Genomic DNA, 18,478 nt, shown 5'->3' on the forward strand with positions numbered 1-18,478 from the left:
AAAAAAACAAACAACCCACCCCCTCTGGCACTTACCAGCAGTCTGGCTGCCGTCTGGCTGACTGAGGCCCTGCCCGCAAAATGCGGGGCAGAGGGACAGCCCCAGTGGCCCCAGCTGCCCCCCACTGCCCTGTGCTGCCCTGCGGGGGGGGGCTCTGCCAGGAGGCCAAGAGCCCCGCCATCCCTGCTTCTAGGGTAAGCAGAGGCTTTTTTCCCCCATTTTCCCCCTCTTTTTCCCCCTTCTTTTCTTCATAGATTTGATAGACATTCAGGCTGGAAGGGACCCCAGAGGATCATCGAGTCCAGCCCCCTGCCCCAGGGACAGGAAGTCAGCAGGGGTCGTAGGATCCCAGCAAGATAAACATCCAAATGTGTCTTGAAGGTGTTCACAGTGGGTGCTTGAGCCGCCTCCAGCCACAGTCTATTCCAAACCTTGGGGACTCAGACAGTAAAGAAGTTCTTCCTTATGTCTAGCCTGAATCGGTCTCAGAGGAGTTTGTGACCGTTTGATCTTGTCATCCCTTGGGGTGCTCTGGTGAACAGATGTTCCCCAGGTCCCGGTGAACGCCCCTGATAAACTTATAGGTGGCCATTGGATCGCCCCTGAGTCTGCGCTTTTCCAGGCTGAAGAGCCCCATGGCTCTCAGCCTCTCTTCATAAGGTCTGTTTTCCTGACCTGTGATCATGCGCGTGGCTCTCCTCTGGACTCTCTCAAGCTTCTCCACATCCTTTTTGAGTTGTGGAGCCCAAAACTGGACACAGTACTCCAGCTGCGGACTCACCAGGGCTGAGTACAATGGGAGAATAATGTCCTGGGATTTGCTTGAAAAACATCTATGGATGCAAGCCAGCGGTTTGCTCACTTTACTAGCCACAGCATCACATTGAAGGCTCATGTTCATCTTGTGGTCAATCATGACCCCCAAGTCCCTTTCATCTGTAGTGCTAACCAGCATAGCACTGCCAAGCCTATAAGCATGCTGCAGGTTTTTCCTCCTGAGGTGGAGAACCTTGCATTTTTCGGTGTTAAACACCATCAGGTTCTCATCTGCCCGTTTAACAAGCCTATCAAGATCTGCCTGGATCACCCTCCTGCCCTCAGGTGTGGATGCTTTACCCCAGAGTTTGCTGTCGCTGGCCAACTTGGCCAGTCTGCTTCTGACACCAATGTCTACATCATTGATGAAGATGTTAAAAAGTATAGGCCCTAGAACAGAGCCTTGAGGGACCCCACTGGTCACAGCGCACCACAACGATTGACTTCTGTCAACCACCACCCTCTGGGTCCTACTGCAGAGCCAATTCCCCAGCCGGTGGATCTTCTTTAAAGTGAAGGTGCCTGAGGTTGTGAGGGTAGCCATGGGGGCCTGGGGGCTCAAGGGGGGGGAGCTGGGCAGGGCAGCCATTGGAGGGTCTGGGGGAGCAAGCAGGAGGTGTGGCTGGATGGGATAGCCATTAGAGGGCAGTTGCAGGAGCCACTGGGGATGGGGCCAGGTGGGGCAGCAATTGGGGCACTGGGGTGGGCCATGTGGGCCTTGTGGGGGGCCAGTAGCCCCTTCATGGGCTATTTGGCCCCTGTTGGGGGGGGCCATAGCCCCTGTGGGAGGGCAGCAAAATATATATTCATGTATTCATGAATTCATGAAACATATTTAGAGTTCACTTTTTTATTATAAGAGACTTGCTTTAACACTGTAGATATATCAATAAAACATTGTCCAACTGATCGCTGTCTCTGTCTCACTCTCTCTCTCTTTATAGTGGTCTTTTGTTTTACTTGTGGAGTAACATGGATTTGGGGGTATTTTGCAGAGTGACTTTGGGAGTTTTTTAATCAGGGATTTTTTCAGTTTTCCAATAGGGAACACCAGAATTCCTGCTAGGGAGGCCAGTGGCAGGACCCTGCCTGCTCAGAGCTGGTACCTTGGACCCAGCTGGCTGTGGTTGACCTCCTGGCTACATGAGGCCAGGAGGTCATGCTCTGACAGCTCAAAGCAGGCCACCACCCCCAGAACATCTTCTGAGCGATAGCTGCCCAGATGGCTGGGCAGGAGGCACAAGTGGCAATGGTGCTGCACAGAGGCCAGCCCTGCAACCACAGCTCACTGACAGCTGTCCCAGAGGAGAAGATGCCTCTACTGGCTGTGCATTCCCCATCCAGGTCTGTCAGGTGCGCAGCAGGTCACAGCCAGGCAGCCCCCACTGCCAGACTGCTGCAGTGGGTAGAGGGTGCAGGGAACTCTCAGGGCTGCTTGAGCAGTCCAGCCAGCACAAGGGGTAGTGTCCCCAGGTACCAATTGGCTGGGCCCCAGAAGCTCCTGAGAGTGAGTAGTCCTGAGCTGCTTGCCAGGGTGGCTTTTCATACTACTGGGGACAGCACAGGTGCTGGCCCTGGGCTCTAGCTCCCCCTGGCTGCAGATCTGGGAGGAGCCAGGCATGGTTACAATTTGCAGCACAATTTGCTCCACAACAAAGTGCAGGTCCAAGTACATGTGCTGAAGCAAAAATCCCTGGCTCAAATTTCCACCACTTCTGTTTGAGCTGCTGCAAGCACACATACTTGCATGTGTGGATGCACCCAATGGGAGCAGTTCAGGGCAGGGCTACTCCTGCCCTGTTCTACTCCCATATGGTAGCCAAGGGGAGCTCTAAGCTCCCCTGGGTGCGCCTGGTCTCCGGGGGGCGGGAAAGCTGTCCTGCCTTCATGGCGGCTGCCTCCCACCCTGCACCCCTGTCTTGGGCAGCTGCCTGCTGCCCAACCCTGGCTCCAACATTGTCCCTGGACCCCACAGCAGGCAGCTGCTGGCCCCAACTCTGAGATTGGAGCCAGAGATGAGACCTTGTCCCTTGACTGTGGCAGCAGGGCTGAGATTGGAGCTGGTCCCAGAAGCAGGCAGCTTGGGACAGGGGACAAGGTCCCAGCACTGTCTCTAATCTTGGAGCCAGGACCCAGCAGCCACCTGCTGTGGGGGCATGAGACATTTTCCCAGCACTGTCTCTGATCCGGCAATCAAAGTGAAGGCTGGGAAGCAGGAAGCTGTCTGGGGGAGGGGACAGATTTCCCACCCCCTGCTACTTGGGCTGACTAGGAGCAATTTGCTCGTAGTCAGTTATGTAACCGTGTGTTGTGCAGTAAATCTACTAGTAGTAGAAAACTGTGCAATAGGCTATTTTAATGCAAAGTAGCTGCTGTGCACAATTACATAGTGATGCCTTACTGTGCAGTAGATTAGTCTATTGTACAGTAATGTGTCTCATGTAGCCACACCCACAGGCAGACTTGAAGCTTGAAGCAAGAGAGATGGAAGTTCTGCAAAAGATGACAGGTCTGGAGAGCAGTGATTTTGGATAAAAAGTTAAGAGGAAATCCATGTAGGGATTGACTATAATTGAAAAAGATGTGGTAGGGATACTATAGAAGATGGACAAATGATAAAATGCTAAAATAAGATCATGGGAATACAGCTGAGGTCAAAGGCTGTCCACTAGCAAAATGGCTAGACAGTGGTCACAGGGATGTGACCAAGCCAGACTTAATGGAATAAGAGACCCAGGACAGGAGTGAGGGTGATGCTGTATAATTCTCTTTTGTTTGCAGGTTGCTCAAGGATGGAAGAAATGTGTTTAAAACTTATTTACGTAAATTAATGTGGCTATATTACTATCAGTTTAGCTCAGGGGCAGGCAATTATTTCGGGCAGAGGGCAGCTTACCGAATTTTGGTAAGCTGTTGAGGGCCACATCTGGAGCCCTGCCCCTTGACTGTGTGACTCCACCCCCTGGTTGCCATCTTGGGAGCAGAAGTCCTGTCCCCTAACCGCTGACTTTTGCTCCTGGAAGTCACTCCCTTGGCCCCCAGAAGCACTCCTTTTGGGAAGGGGGTTTGCCATCTTGGAACCAGAAAAAGAAACAAATTCTAGACTAAAAAATCAAATGTTGACAATAACGTATTTTAAATTTATTAAAAAACATATTTTTTGTCCTGATTTCTGTATGTTTGTGTGGTGTATATATAGACGTTACGGCTGTGTGAAATAGCAGCGTTCTGCTTCAACATCCATTTCAATGGAACAGTTTTGAGTTTTGTTTTGTTTTGAAAACAATGTTCTGTTCCATTTTGTCAAAACAATTTCACTGCTTTGATGCTGTTTTGACATTTTGGTAGGGCTGGGGAAGGGAAGTCAGCCTGGCTGAGTTCCCCTTCCCAGCGCTGTGATCAAGCTTCCAAGTGGCTGGAAACTTGAAGCAATTGGGCTTCAAGCAGCTCAGTGCAGGCGGGTGTGGCGCAGCCCCCAGGCTGTGCCCTTACCATCTCCGCCAGGCTTCAAGCAGCTGGGAACTGGCTTGCATCCCTGTGGGACAGCCTGGTGGCAGGAGGCAGAGTGCAGCCCTGGCAACCAAGCTGAGCTCCATGGTGCTGGTGGAGCTGATTGGAATACAGACTGGCATTGGGAGGCAGGCAGAGCCGGCACTGCACTCCAGTCAGCTCCGTCAGCCCCAGGGAGAACAGCCCAGTGTTGGGAGGTGGGGAGAGCCAGGACTGCACTCCATGCCAGGCTGAGCCACATGGGGCTGCATGGAGCCACTGGGAGCACTGACTGCCATGGCTCTCCCCTGCCTCCCACCACCTGGCTGGGCTGCTGTTTTGAAACTCAAAACATTTCAAAACTTTCAAAATGTTTTGACTGGCTTTGTTTCATTTCAAGCCTGTTTCAAAGCCTCTGTTTTGTTTCAGTTTTGCTGTTTTGAGCTCAAAATAAGTCAAAACAGTGTCAAAATAAAACAGCCGGCAAAATGTTGCAGAGCCCTAATAGATGTGATTGCGTAATAGCTCAAAATGAAGTCTTACTATGGTATATTATGGAGTGTGGGGGTATATGTGGGTGGATATGAGAATTGTCGGGGGATGTGGGTGGGTGGGTGTGGGTTTTGTGGGCATCTGTGTGGGGGTGTATAGATGTGGATGGGTATGGGATTTGTGGGAGGTTGTGGGGTGTGGGGAGGGGAGGGTGCCTGGATGTGTGTGGGGGGTGGGTGTGTATGGGAGGGGTGTATGTGCATGTGTGTGGTGGGGTGTGTGGTCATAGCAGTGAGTGGGACTCCCCCCAGAGGGAGGGTGTGGTTGTGGGGTTTGTGGGGGAGGGTTTGTGGGTATGGTGGGGTGTGCATGGGAACCCCCTGTGCACACAACCCCCTGAGCTGGTCAGCACCTGCCCCTGCCCTGCAATAGCCCGGAGCCTGCATGTGCTATAGCGCCTCTCCACCACTACCAACAGTGCACAGCCCGAGCCCTGCCACATGCCTGCTCTGGATTCACCTCCACCAGAGTGAATCAGTGGGAACCCAGGCACAGCCATGCCCCAGCCCACCCCACGCCTACTTTGCACTGCCCATCCGTGGCATGTCTTGCCACCCCTGCATCTGGACTGTCTTTCTAGGCAGCCCAGGTGGCGGCAGCTCCTTCTGGTTGTCGCTTCCATTGGCCCCATCCCTGTGGTACTGGCGGAGACCCACATTGCATGGCTTGCCCAGGCTCAGCAGCGGCAGCACTGTACAGAAGCTGTTGCTCAGTGTGGGGAGAAAAGTGGCCCCTCCTTCTCACCATGTCCGGGCCGTTCCTGCTGCAGGTGCCTGGAGCCCACACCAGGCTTCCCTGTGTCTATGCCACCATCACTGTTGCCTCCGGCCTGCCCAGTGTGGCAGCACAGAGCAGCCTGGTGTGGCGCAGGCTCCAGGCATCTGCGGCAGGAATGGGTTGGTGGTGGCAAGAGGAAGGGGCCGATTTTTCCCCTGTGCTGAGCAATAGCTTCTGTCCTGCACTGCTGCTGCTGCTGAGCCTGGAGCAGACATGGGGTGCACCGGGTCAGGGCTGTGAAGTGCGGGTCCCCACCGGTACTGTGGGGCTGGGGCCAGTGGCAGCGGCAGCTGGAAGGAGCCGCTGTTACCTGGGCTGCCCGCAAAGGCAGTTCAGCTGAGGAACTGCCCCAGCCCCACTGCATACCCTGCGAGTGGCAGGACATGCCATGGCTGGACTGTGCCTGGATCAGGCGGGACTGAGGGACCTACTGCGGGCTGGACCAAGACTCATCACAGGCCAGATCTGGCCTGCAGGCCATATTTTGCCCACCCTTGCTTTAGCTTATGTTCAGAAATTTTTCAATTTGTTGCAATTTGTTTGACCTGGACGGATGTGGGTAGTGGGGTCCCCCAGGGCTTGGTCCTTGGGCCCACACTGTTCAACATTTTCATCAGAGACTTGGATGAGGGGATGAAAAGCACCTTGTTCAAATTCTCCGATGCCACTAAGATGTGGGGAGAAGTGGGCACCCTAGAAGGGAGGGACAGGCTGCAATTGGATCTAGACAGGTTACAGGGGTGGGCGGATGAGAATAAAATAGGATTCAGTACTGACAAGTGCAGGGTGCTGCACCTAGGGAGAAAAAACCAGCAGCATACCTACAGGTTGGGGAACTCCCTTCTCATCAGTGCAGAGGCAGAAAAGGATCTTGGAGTCATTATAGACTCCAAGGTGAACATGGGCTGCCAGTGTGGGGATGCGGTCAGGAAGGCTAACCGCACCTTGTCATGAATCCACAGATGCATCTCAATCAAGTCCAAGGAGGTGATCCTCCCCCTCTATGCGACACTGGTCAGGCCGCAGCTGGAGTACTGCGTCCAATTTTGGGTGTTGCACTTTAGGAGGGATGTGGACAACATCAAGAAGATAAAGAAGAGGGCCACTTGCATGATTGGGGGTAGCAGGGCAGGCTCTACGAGGAGAGGCTAGGAGACCTGAACCTGAGAAGGCTGAGAGGGGATCTGGTGGCCATGTGTAAACTGGCCAAGGGAGACCAGCAGGCAATGGGAGAGTCCCTGTTCCCCGAAGCATTACTGAGAGTAACAAGGAATAACGGCCTTAAGTTGACTGAAAGTAGATTCAGGCTAGACATCAGGAGGTGCTACTTCACTGTTAGGGCAGCTAGGATCTGGAACCAACTTCCAAAAGAAGTGGTGCAGGCTCCTACCCTGGGGGTTTTTAAGAGGAGGTTAGATGAATACCTTGCTGGAGTCATTTGACCCCAGTACTCTTTCCTGCCATGGCAGGGGGTCGGACTTGATGATCTGCTCAGGTCCCTTCCGACCCTACCAGCTAGGAAACTATGAAATGAAACAAACAAGCTGTAAAGCAATGTAAGTGTGTCCATGATAGAGTTTAATAAAAATCTTATAAAAACAAGCAAACCACGTGAAGAGGATGCAAATTTATGGGTAGACAAGATCTGAGAGGCACAAAGTGAATCTGGCCAACCATATTATTGTCCAGTGGAGTGAAACGCAAAGCAATGAATAGTGTAAGTGGTTTAATGAAGTGGTTTTAATGAAAAATCTATTTTTCAAAGTCCTTCCATTTCAGTCATCTTGGGGAACTATTATGGAACCAGTTTCCCTGCCTTTCCCCCTTTTTTTCCCAAAGCCTGTTCAGATTCAAACCTATTCCTCCACTTCCCAAGAGAGTTCTCTATTCACTAGAACATTGACTATTCAGGAGAAGCACTTCCAGCTCCTGCCATGTACGCTGTGCCACAATCCAGAGAAGATTTCAAGACTGATTAGGCCAGATACAGAGAGCTTGATTGTCTAACCTAATGATCACAACCTTCACCAGAAGGCATGAGACCTGGGCTCCAGTCCCCGCTTCAAGGGATGCTTTGCTATTTTATATTAAAAGACCACTGGGTAAAATGCATAAATGTTTTTTAAAGGAGTGTCTGGCACACAGGCCTCTCTATTCTCATATAAAGGAATATTTACGATGAGAACATGGCCTGCCCCCGTGAATATATTGTTTGTACTTCTGAATAAAATAGTCCTGCAGGTAAGAGGTATGTGTTAGCCATCAGTAAAACCAACTGAAAGTACTAGAATCTGAGTACAAAATAATTTAAAACTGGTGATTTTATGCCTGCCTTAGGGCACATACCAGCACACGGTGTTTAGAATCTCACTTTAAGACTACGCTCAGAAAATGAAAACTACAGTTATTTGGGCTGAATAGCAATAAGGGTCACAGTTCAGGGCCACGGATTATGGAGTCTTGAGGTGTCACTGCATTCTCTCTTTGATTTGTGTGTTTTTATTTATGATTTCCCTTTCATAGTGCATAGTGTTGTCTTCAGTTCAGTCCTGAAGTTTGAGTTGAATCAGTTTTACATTTCCTATTAATAAATTCACTCTTTTGTAGCTTATGTATCCTGCATGTAATCTGAAATCAGAACAACAAACTGATTCTGGTGTGGTAGGAGTTATAACAAGGATGAATTTCTCTCATTTTTGTTGTGTGGTACCCCAGGCCTAAGCTGCTTGTTCAAAATGCATTTAATTAATACCTGCTGTTTGTTCATTGCTGTTAAGTGTAATGCTGATACGATCACTTTTCAGAACATTGTAACGTTGTGTTGAGCTGCTTGGAACAAGTCATGCATTGACTAAAATATATCTGAAAAACAGGACTGCTGCTGAGAGTGAGAGGTACAGGAAGCAGTGATTGGATGCAGAGGTGTTTTCATTCAGTTTGTCATGAAAGATTGTTGCCTTCATACAGAACCAAAAGAAACTAGGTGTTCTTGCCAGACATGAAAAGATGTACCTGGGGCACTTCAGCCTCTACTTGAGTTTTACTGAGCTTTTGGTCTCTTATCAGTCAAAGGTAGTACTTTGGGACACGTTGGCCTTTGCTCTATATAAGCTTATCATTTGACTCGGTCTGTAAAGTGCTTCATTTTATTTCTTCGAAATAAGATTTCAGTTTCCAAGAGATTATACTACAGTGAGGTATATACTGGAAATATTAACTGTGAACATGTTATGGAAAATTGAAAAGATGCTGATTATTAAAGGTGGTTTTGTGCAATAAATTTAATCCACTTTCATCGTGCAGACAGGCATCCAGGCTATTCTGTCATCCAAGATCTATACTCATTTAGCTCTTTTGTAAAATGCTCAGAGCACTGATGCAGCGAAAATGTGTCAGTTCTCTTGCATTGTCCCATGCTACCAGCACAATAAGGCTTGAAAGAACTGTGACTCCATCAGCATTCTCTATAGATCAGTGGTTTTCAACCTTTTTAGATTCAAGGCCTGTCTTGAAAAATGACACCTCTTAGTTTTCATTTGTTTTTTGACTATGGAAAAATATGAGAGCAATTTTCTTGTTGCAAAGAACTCAGAAAGACCACATCAGGTCAGAATGCTTTTAACACTGTGGATTCCTATTTGAAATTTCTGAATTTATCTTATGAATCATATTTGTGTGTCTAACAGTGTTAACACTACATGGCACCCCATGGCACCCTTGAAAAGATCTCAAGACACCCTAGGCTACCACAGTGCCCTGGTTGATAATCACTGCTATACCTGAAGAGTGTTATTTCACAGCTGACTTGAGCCTGGCTTACACTTGACAGAACTCAAGTTCTGCTGCCAAAACTGAGAGCCTCTGCATTTGAAGGTGCTCTGCCATGGCAGGAATCTTTCTTTCTGTAGCTCGGGTACACCCGGGGGTGTGTGCCCTGTCCTCCAATGGTAGTGGTGGGGATCAGGCAGGGTGCTGATGGAGGGGCTGGCTACTAGAGCAGTTCCTTCTCCTCTCTACAAAGCCAGGCCGAGATCGAGTGCTTAACTATATACAATTTATTACTATAATAAATACTTAAGATAAAACATAAAATATTTACAGTCAAGCTTAGCATATGACACTGCATGCAATATCCCACAATTCATATAAACCATATAACTTACAACATATATAATAACACATTGAACAAAGATAGCTAAGGTTACAACACAATAAACACATATGGGGAATCAACGTCTATAATCCAAATAAGTTAATAGTATTTCCTAGACCTACCAAGAAACAATACAAATATACATATTAATGCATTAAGAACTTATAAACCATATAAACTTCTTTAAAGAATACCCACAGCTATATAGAACTTGACACAACAACAGTCACTAAAAATAGGGAGTGCGCTCAGTACCTCCCCAAGGGGTTTCCTTGGAGCCCCTCCTCTTTAGGGCCCTGGAGCGTGGACACACCCCTCCCACAATGAAGGGTGGAGGTAGCAGACCCTCCTGGCCCATGCCCTGCGGGGCCCACTTCCCCAGCAACTCATGTTTTCTCTTTGAAGCAGCCAAGGCTCATGTCCTGGAGGCCGATCCTGTGCGAGCCTCTCTCCAGCAGCGCCTTTGGCTCTCCTTGATGGCCTGGCACCCCACTGGGCAGCCCAGAGCTCGCTGTCTCTCATGGGAGCTGAACCCTTATAGGTGCTGGTTCCCTGGTCTCACAGTGGGGGTCTTCCCTTTTCCTGGGTCCTGCTTTGGGCACTGGGGCTCTTTTAGTTAAAGGTAGAACCGCACTGCGGGGCTCTGGTCAGGGCTTGGTTTAGGGCTGGGGCTAACTTAAGCAGCCGCAAGCTGCTCCCAGGTGGGTCCTCCCTGTGCCGATCTGCACACTGTGTAGGGCCCGAGCAACCTGGAGCTGCCTCCAGGGCCAGCTCTCCATGTGCTGATCTGCACACCGACTGCCCAGCCACTTGCTGGGTTTGCAGGCTTAAGCCGCCTCAAGCGGCTCCTAGAGCCTGATCCCTGTGCACCGATTCATGCACCGCTGAAGCTGAAGCAGGATCCTGAGGATGGCCGTCTCTGGAGCTCCTCTCTCCTCGGTCTCACGTCCCCCCACGTGCTGAGCATGCTCTCCTTTTATAGTTTGCAGCGGCTCCACCCCCAAAGTTCTCCAGACCTGGCTGGTGCAGTTCCGAATCAGGTCCAGCTGCTCCTTGCCCCCTCCCTTTGGAAAAGGGCGGGGCATTACTTTCCTTGTGCTGCTTCTGGATTGGTGCATGGGCTCCACCAGTCAAACAGCAGACCCTCAAGCCTGGGACTCAACCCAAGCCCCCAGAAGGTAAGCCTGCTACATTTCTATCAGTTGAGTAACACCATGTTACTAAAAATGTCTTCTGGTAATGCCTGGCAGCTGTCAGGAGCTGCATGTATATACGGTCACACCTTCTTCTGGCTGCTGTGGTCCCTTCAGCAGCTGTGCCTTTCCAGGGTGTATTTCATGCCTCCTGGCACAGTTTAGGAACAGGAGTTGTGCAAGTGTGTACATGTTCTGGCAGCTTCCCTGTGGCAGCTGCTGTCTGCTGACAAAGTCTCCCCAGTGTGACAAGGCCTTGAATTTCTCTTTCAGGAAAGGAAAGAGCTGAATCATCAGTGAGGCCAAAATGAAACCGGGGGCTTTATTGCACAGTACGTGTTAAATCTGTGCATTATTAAAGTTACAACTGTTCTGAGCAGTTGTGTGGTAATGTTTACTATGATCTCCAACATATACAGCTCGCTTATTGTTGGTCCCATTCCCAGCACTGCATAGAAGTCTTGAACCAGGTCCATTATGGTGCTGGGGGCCAGACCGATGATCAGCTGATCGCCAGTCCCTGTGACAAGACTCTAGAGGTCTGTTGGCACATGGTTTTCAGCTTGATCCTGGAGGAATCTGATAAGTGAAAGATTCAGGATCTTATATTCTGACAAATGTGCCTTTCCTTATTCCACCTGGAGGCTCAGTACAGCAGAAGGGTCCCTGGCTGATGTCATGGCTGGGTGAGGACCACATAATGCTCTCATTATCTCCATGGAGCAGTCCAATGATAGCTGAACACATGTTCATTTTAATACAGCCTGGAGATGATCCTCACATTAAAAGTTATAACTTTTTACAATATGAGTGCACTTATATTTTACTGCTTGAATGCACAGGGTGGGCAAAATCCAGCCTGTGGAGTGATATTGCCCAGCCTAGGTGGTGCTGGAGCACCCTATTCCATGCCAGCTTGCGGTTCACCCTGGGATGTCTGCATGTTGGTGGCAGCCCTCAGCCCTGCAGGCTCTGTGGGGTGGAGTACAGTGGAGTGGGGGCAGTGGCAGCAGCAGCAGGAGCCCCAGTGAGGGCATCCAGGTCCGGAGCTGGGCCCGGGGTCAGGGCCAGGACTGGTCTCCATAGAGATTGTGGAGAGCTGAATTTGGGGCTGGGTCTCCATGGAGATTGGCCTCTGGCCCCAGCTTGGGCCCCAGCCCTGGTCCTGGCCCCAGCCCCGGATGCAGCACTCTCACTGGGGCTCCTGCCACTGCTGCTGCTCCTGCACCACTCCGCCCCCCACTGAGCCAGTAGGGCTGAGGGCTGCTGCTGCCATGTGGGCAGCCTGGGGTGAGCTGCAGGCTGGCATGGGACAGGGTGCCCCAGTGCCTCCTACTCCTCCTGGCCCCAGCCCGGTCCCGGCTGCTGCAAGTGGTGGGGTGTGGATTCAATACTGGGTCCACCCCTTCCTTCCCCTGCCTACAGGCTTCACACCCCAGGCCAAGGAAGGGATGGGTGAGGGAGGCTACGGTCCTCCCGAGCCTCCTCCACAGGGCTCACAGCCCTCCTCTCCCTCTCATGGGTGCTGCTGTCCCCAGCAAGGCCCAGCGGCAGCTTCCAGCTCTGTCCCGGCCCCGCGCTGTCTCCACCCCAAGATTCCAGCTCTGGCCCTGGACGCTGCCCCAGGGAGCTGCCAGGGCGGGGTGCACAGGTGGGCAGGGAGCTGCATCTGGGCCCGGGGCCAAGATCATGGGCCAGTAACACTGTGGGGCTGGGGTGGGGCAGAGCTGCAATCTGCTCCCTGCACGACCTTGCCTGCAGAACCCACGCCCATTCCTGGGGCGTGCTCGCAGTGGATCCTGGCTCTGATCTGGCCCCAGCCCCACATTGTGGCCACCCTGTGACCCTGCCCTGTGATCCCAGCTTTGCTTGCCCCTCCTGCTCCTAAACACTGCTTCCTGGGGCCCCATCCACCACAGGGAGGTTTGGTGTGTTGGGGGATGCTAACCCAGCCCACGATGCTTGCCAAACAGCCTATGTGGCCCTCAGGCCCAAATAAGTGCCTGATTAACTCGCACTAAGTGTGCAACATAGCCCTTAGCAAGGAAATTCACCAAAAATAGAAATTCATCAGAAAGCAGCACTCTTTTTCCAGAAAGCTGAAGTTGTGAATATACTGTTGCTCTAACTAATGAAGTTTATTTGTTCTACTGTCTGGGCACTTTAACTAAAACTCACTGGTACATTCTGAAATGGGCTACTTTTTCAAAATGGCTATATTAACTATATCAGTTTTATGATGTTTTGATACCTAATTTGGAAAGATTTTAGATCAAAATCTGGTGAAAGTGCAGTTAGAGCAATATATTTATGTATAAAGGTCTGCTAGAAATGGATTTGAATTTTCAATACCATTTAAGGGCTATAATGTATGAAATCATAGTCATCTGCCACTCTTTGGAAAATATTGTGGCTAGTTCATGAAAAATACAAAAAGGAAGTTGCTTGCCAAGTTTTATTGGTCTGATGTTCAAAGAAAGCAGCACTAATTTAAAAGGGAGAGGTCAGACTTTATTTTTAGATGTAGAAAAATAGTTTTGTTCTTGTTTTGGCAGTGAATACTGAGGAGAAATGAGGCAAGTCATGTGAGCACTGTTCCTCAGTCTGTCTCCAAAATGGGAATGTTATCAACTCAAGGCAGTTGTAACATGTTATGTAATTAGCAGTCTTTGGAGCGAATATTAATAACTTACACTTGCACTCATCTGATGGGATATATGCCTGCATCAATATGACCAGTGTTGGTGACGAATATTTCTTATTCTTTTTGGAAATTGCCACAACACCCATTTCCTGCTTTATCATTAATACTCAATATGTCTCCTCATTTCATGGTTTGATTATAGTTGTAAAATGGTGCACCAAAGGGAATGTACTTAGGGGTTTGAGAAATAAAAGTTCACATGAACTTTGAATGAACTACAAATGAAACTGAGCAGTTTTATAGAGTGATTTGTATGCTGCTCAAGAGTCAGAACAATAATATTCGGTGTTCATTAACCACTACATATATATGGAAAACTGTTATGGAAAAACACACGATTTGGAAAATAAAGTGAATTCATTAGTACTGTTATTGTAATAAGGAGTAGTAAAATCCTAATCAAGTTTTTATGAATGTAAATGGCAAAACTCACATTGCTTGTGTGGGAATAGAATTAAGCATTAAACTCATTCACGTTAGCAGCACATGTTAGTATCCAAAGCCCATATTTTCAGGAGTTAGATATTAGCTTTGATTAAAAGTTGCTTTTGGTGGAAATTCAGTATTCAAAGTACTTCTGTTACTGTTTCATAGACCACTTTGAATGTAAATGATGGAGTATAGAATAACTGCTACAAACAAAGTCCTTGGCATGAAGAATTTAGGGTTTAACTCATGAAAAGAAAGAAGACAGAATGATCTTTGGCCATGAGTGTTGCAATCCTTTATAGAATAGGAGTCGGGTTTTTTTCAGGACTGACTTCCCAGGAGTGAAACCACCTCTTTATTGAAGGGAATGGCAAAACTTCCATTATTTCTGTATGACTGGGATACCATCTAACATTATAGGCCATGTGTAGACAAAATGAGAGGCATGTGTGCATGACACTTTAAAGTGGGCTAAATGCTTTTGCATGCTTTAGTGGTGTCAGTATTTGCACGGCTTGGCAGCATATTCCACATTAATTCCAGCTGCTGTAGGAAATTCAGTGGCGTAATGTGCCTTAAATTTGGGGTGCAGCAAGCTAAGACACCTTTGAGGAGTTTTAGTTTACTGCCCCTACAGCTGCGAGCTAAGCACCAGGCTCCATGCAGCTTCACAGCTCTGCAGGAAGCCCTGCAGGCAGCTTGGCAGCAGCTTGGAAAGGCAAGCTCCACCCAAGAAAAGCAGTGAGCCTGATCTTTTCCCCCACTGGAGCCTACCTGCCTCCCTGAGTTGTGCCGGGCCCTAGTGTTTCCCTCCGCAGCTGCAGTGCCCCCTGTGTGGGTGCCACCTGGGGGCAGGGACCTGCAGCTGCCATTGGAAGGAATCATCAGCACCCCCTGCAGCCCAGGGATTGCTCCACCCGCCAGCTGCTTGCTTCCTTCCCTGCCAGAGAGGCAGGTAAGTCAGCGGGGTGTGTGCGCAACACGGGGTTTTATCAGTCCTAAACTGAAACAGTGTTTTTTAAAAACCACTGCTTCAATTTAGGGCCCCCATTTCATCTACACATGCCCTTAGTTTTATTATTAACTGTAGTCAGATAAATACTTTGTTTGCCATTTTATTTTTCTGAACTATGCAATATTAGAGCTTAATTTTATAAATTATAATATAGTAAAATACTAGTCCATAATAAACCAATACTGTATCTTGGGGGGGTGGTATTTTGGAGAATGAAGGGAGAAAAGAAATGTTATTTGATTTTATCAAAGCAGATACTACCGGTAGAATTGTTTTTTTTAACACACAATCATTGTATGAGAATTTAAAGGCACTGTGATATACTAGATCTTATGATCTAATTATAAGTGTGCATTTGGATAGCATTTTTTTCAAATTGTGGCTTCCTTTACAAAATTATAATCTATATAAAAATAGCTGTGCCTCTTCCTAGTTTCATTGAGTTTAAGACTGGAAGATCATCTAGTTTGACATCCCCTTTATTACAGGCATTCCCTCTATTATAGACCATTTAAATTCACCTAGTTATCTGTATATTAAACCCAAAGGCTTTGTCTTAGATGCAACCATTTTACTAAACTTTTTGCCACAGGCAGAGAGCAGAAAAGATTATGGTGCTGTCAGTGCCCAAAGTCCTTGCTATCACAAGGAAATGGTTAGGTGAGAGAGATCCATATAATCTTAAAGAGGGAGCTATGCCCCAAAACATAGGGAAGGTGTAGATCTTCCAAGCTGTCTGCCAACCTGGTCTCTCTCAACTTTAAAACTGGCAATCAGTAGGATCCTGAGCACAAAAGCAAGACATGGCAGTCTCCCATCGAAGAAACAGAATTGTCCGTATTACCTCAAAGCATTCTACCTAGTTGCCAGAGTCTTCAGTTATATAGACAGGCCATAAAAAGGCTGAAAATGCTTGGCTGGAAAAACAAAATTGAGCTGTCTGTAAAAAAAAGAAACTATGAGCTTGATTGAAGATGTCATCAAAATGAGGCTGGATGTGAATGTTGATGGACAGACAAAACAGCGTATCACCACCATGTGGGAGGGACAGTGCAGCTTGGTGCCCTTCAGGAAGCTTTATGTTTGGGTCCTGTGGCCCATGGGAGCCTCCGTAGCCTCTCTCTCTAGCCATGTGGTACTGCTGTATCCTGTTTGTGGTTGCCTGTCTTTAACAGTTGTTTGCCTTGAAAGTAGGCAAAGCCATGTGTCTCTAGGCACCAAGTGGGGCAGGGAGTGGGATGGTGAGGTCAGGACAGATTTGTGGGCCCAGGAAGGAGGGGAGAGGTGGAATGTGGGGGTCAACTGAACTTTGAATGTTCCTTGCATGTGGGGAAATGTGTTTACTTTAGAACACTCAATTAAAATTAACTTTCCCAGGTTTCTGGGTAGGGGCTTAATTAACACATAATTGGTGTTAAACCCCTGAATTTGAACCTGGCCCTTATTACTTCCTGTAACAGAGAGCTAGAAAGCTTTGTTATTCTAAGAGGAAGAGTACTGGGTTGAGCTTACTTAAAAAAGACTGGCAGCTAGGAAACAAGCTAGTTATTAATGAAATGGCTGCCAGCAAATAGACCAGATTGCAAGATGCAGGTAGAGGCTAACTATGGGAAGGTAACTCATCCTGTGGATGGAGGCAGAGCAGTAAAATCTGCCAAGGGCAGTCAGTGAGGCAGCCCAGAAACAATGTGCTGCAGACAGAGGAGCTAAGTCCTAACAGGGAGAACAAGCAGGTTGAAAGGCACAGAGGGGAAAATCCTGTGAGTGCTCACAGAGTCACATGCCTGAATGGGGCTGGGCTTAGGAGACTTAAAACCAGTGCCTGTGTCCAGGAAGGCAGTCTGACCTTGTTAGCTACAGAGTGAAAAGCTCCTGTGCTGGAACACTGTAAGGGGAAGTGCTGCTGACTCTTGGAATACCCTGACAATATCAGTAAGTCACTAAATACTTGCTGCAAGGGGGGTAGGACTGGGGGGCGGGGGTGGAGGGAGGAGGGTGGAGTTGGCCAGTTGGCTTGGAGTTTTATTAGAGCCAGAGTGATTATCTGTTTTGTATGAATGTTAACTGGTGGGCTGGGTTTGGGGCTGTAGGGAGCTTTGGAGGTCCCAGAGTGTTAGGGAGACACATGACACTGTGGCTTGCCAGAGCAGGGTGCAAGCTGCAGTGAAGCCTGAGAGGGTGAGACATGGGGCCAGGAGGTAAAGCAAGGGTCAGGAACCTAGAGAGGGCAGAGACAGGGTTAAAGAGCCTACAGCCCAGAGAGGGTCAGAGATAAGAGCTCAAGAGGGTGAATGAGGGCTGGAGCCCAAGAAACCAGGCTTGGTGCAGTGGGTCTAGGCCAAAGGGACAAGCCAGAGCAGAGCGGCAGAGGCTGGGAAGGCCGAGGCCCCAAGAAGGGAATGGAGGCCTGGTGGCTTGCCTACCAAAGTGCTGATTGGGAAAAACCTGGGCACAGCTGTAGGGGAGGTTGGGAGGCCGTGAATAGCTCATAAGATGACAAGTGCTTGGGGGTATGTATGGGCCAGGATGCTCATTCAATGGAAAAGATTGTTTGGGAACAGCAGGGTCCAAGAGGGGGGAATCTGTTGACAGAAACAGACCAGGGCTCACTCTAAGACCCAGGGGCAGCTTCCCTTTCTACATCAACTGAGAATATCAAGGCATAGCATGTGAAATAGCAAAGGGAGGGTACCGTAGAACCAAAGTGGGGCAAGAACTGTATAGCCACCTGGGGACCTCATGACCGGCCCTGGGGCATGGGCCTGTTATGCTGCTCTCCAGGGTCTGGCAAAAGGATCACATTTACATTATGTAAAACAAATATTTCATAGATTTCATAGACATTAGGGCTGGAAGGGACCTCGGAAGATCATCAAGTTCAGCCCCCTGCCCGAAGGGCAGGAAGTCCACTGGAGTCATAGGATCCCAACAAGATAAGCATCCAATTTACTCTTGAAGGTGTTCAATGTAGGTGCTTTAACCACCTCCAATGGCAGGCTGTTACAGACCTTGGGGGATTAGACACAAAAGAAATTCTTCCTTATGTCTAGCCTGAAATGGTCTTGCAGTAGTTTATGACTGTTCGACCTTGTCATCCCTCGGGGCGCTCTGGTGAACAAATGTTCTCCCAGATACCAATGGTCACCCCAGTAAACTTATAGGTGGCCATCAGATCACTCCTGAGCCCTGCTTTTCCAGGCTAAAGAGCCTCATACATCTCAGCCTGTCATCATCAGGTCTGTTTTCCTGACCTATGTTCATGCATGTGGCTCTCCTCTGGACTCTCTCAAGCTTCTCCACATCCTTTTTGAATTGTGGAGCCCAAAACTGGACGCAGTACTCCAGCTGCG

At 48.9% G+C, this 18,478-nt stretch overlaps 1 protein-coding gene across 2 annotated transcripts in view; it reads left to right on the plus strand.

Annotated features, from left to right (window-relative positions):
- Positions 1-18,478, plus strand: part of LYPD6 (LY6/PLAUR domain containing 6) — an 88,130-nt gene that overhangs the window by 34,224 nt on the left and 35,428 nt on the right. Inside the window, exon 1 of one of the 2 annotated variants that reach the window (XM_019554234.1) lies at positions 16,960-17,060. The exons of the other annotated variant lie outside the window; for it this stretch is intronic. The gene's annotated coding sequence lies outside the window, so the exon portion shown is untranslated. Of the gene's footprint in view, positions 1-16,959; positions 17,061-18,478 lie in introns of those variants that run through there. 2 annotated transcript variants of the gene reach the window in all.

The sequence above is a fragment of the Crocodylus porosus genome, unplaced genomic scaffold (assembly GCF_001723895.1).
Source record: "Crocodylus porosus isolate Cpor-Errol unplaced genomic scaffold, CroPor_comp1, whole genome shotgun sequence".
NCBI classification, from domain to species: Eukaryota; Metazoa; Chordata; order Crocodylia; family Crocodylidae; genus Crocodylus; species Crocodylus porosus.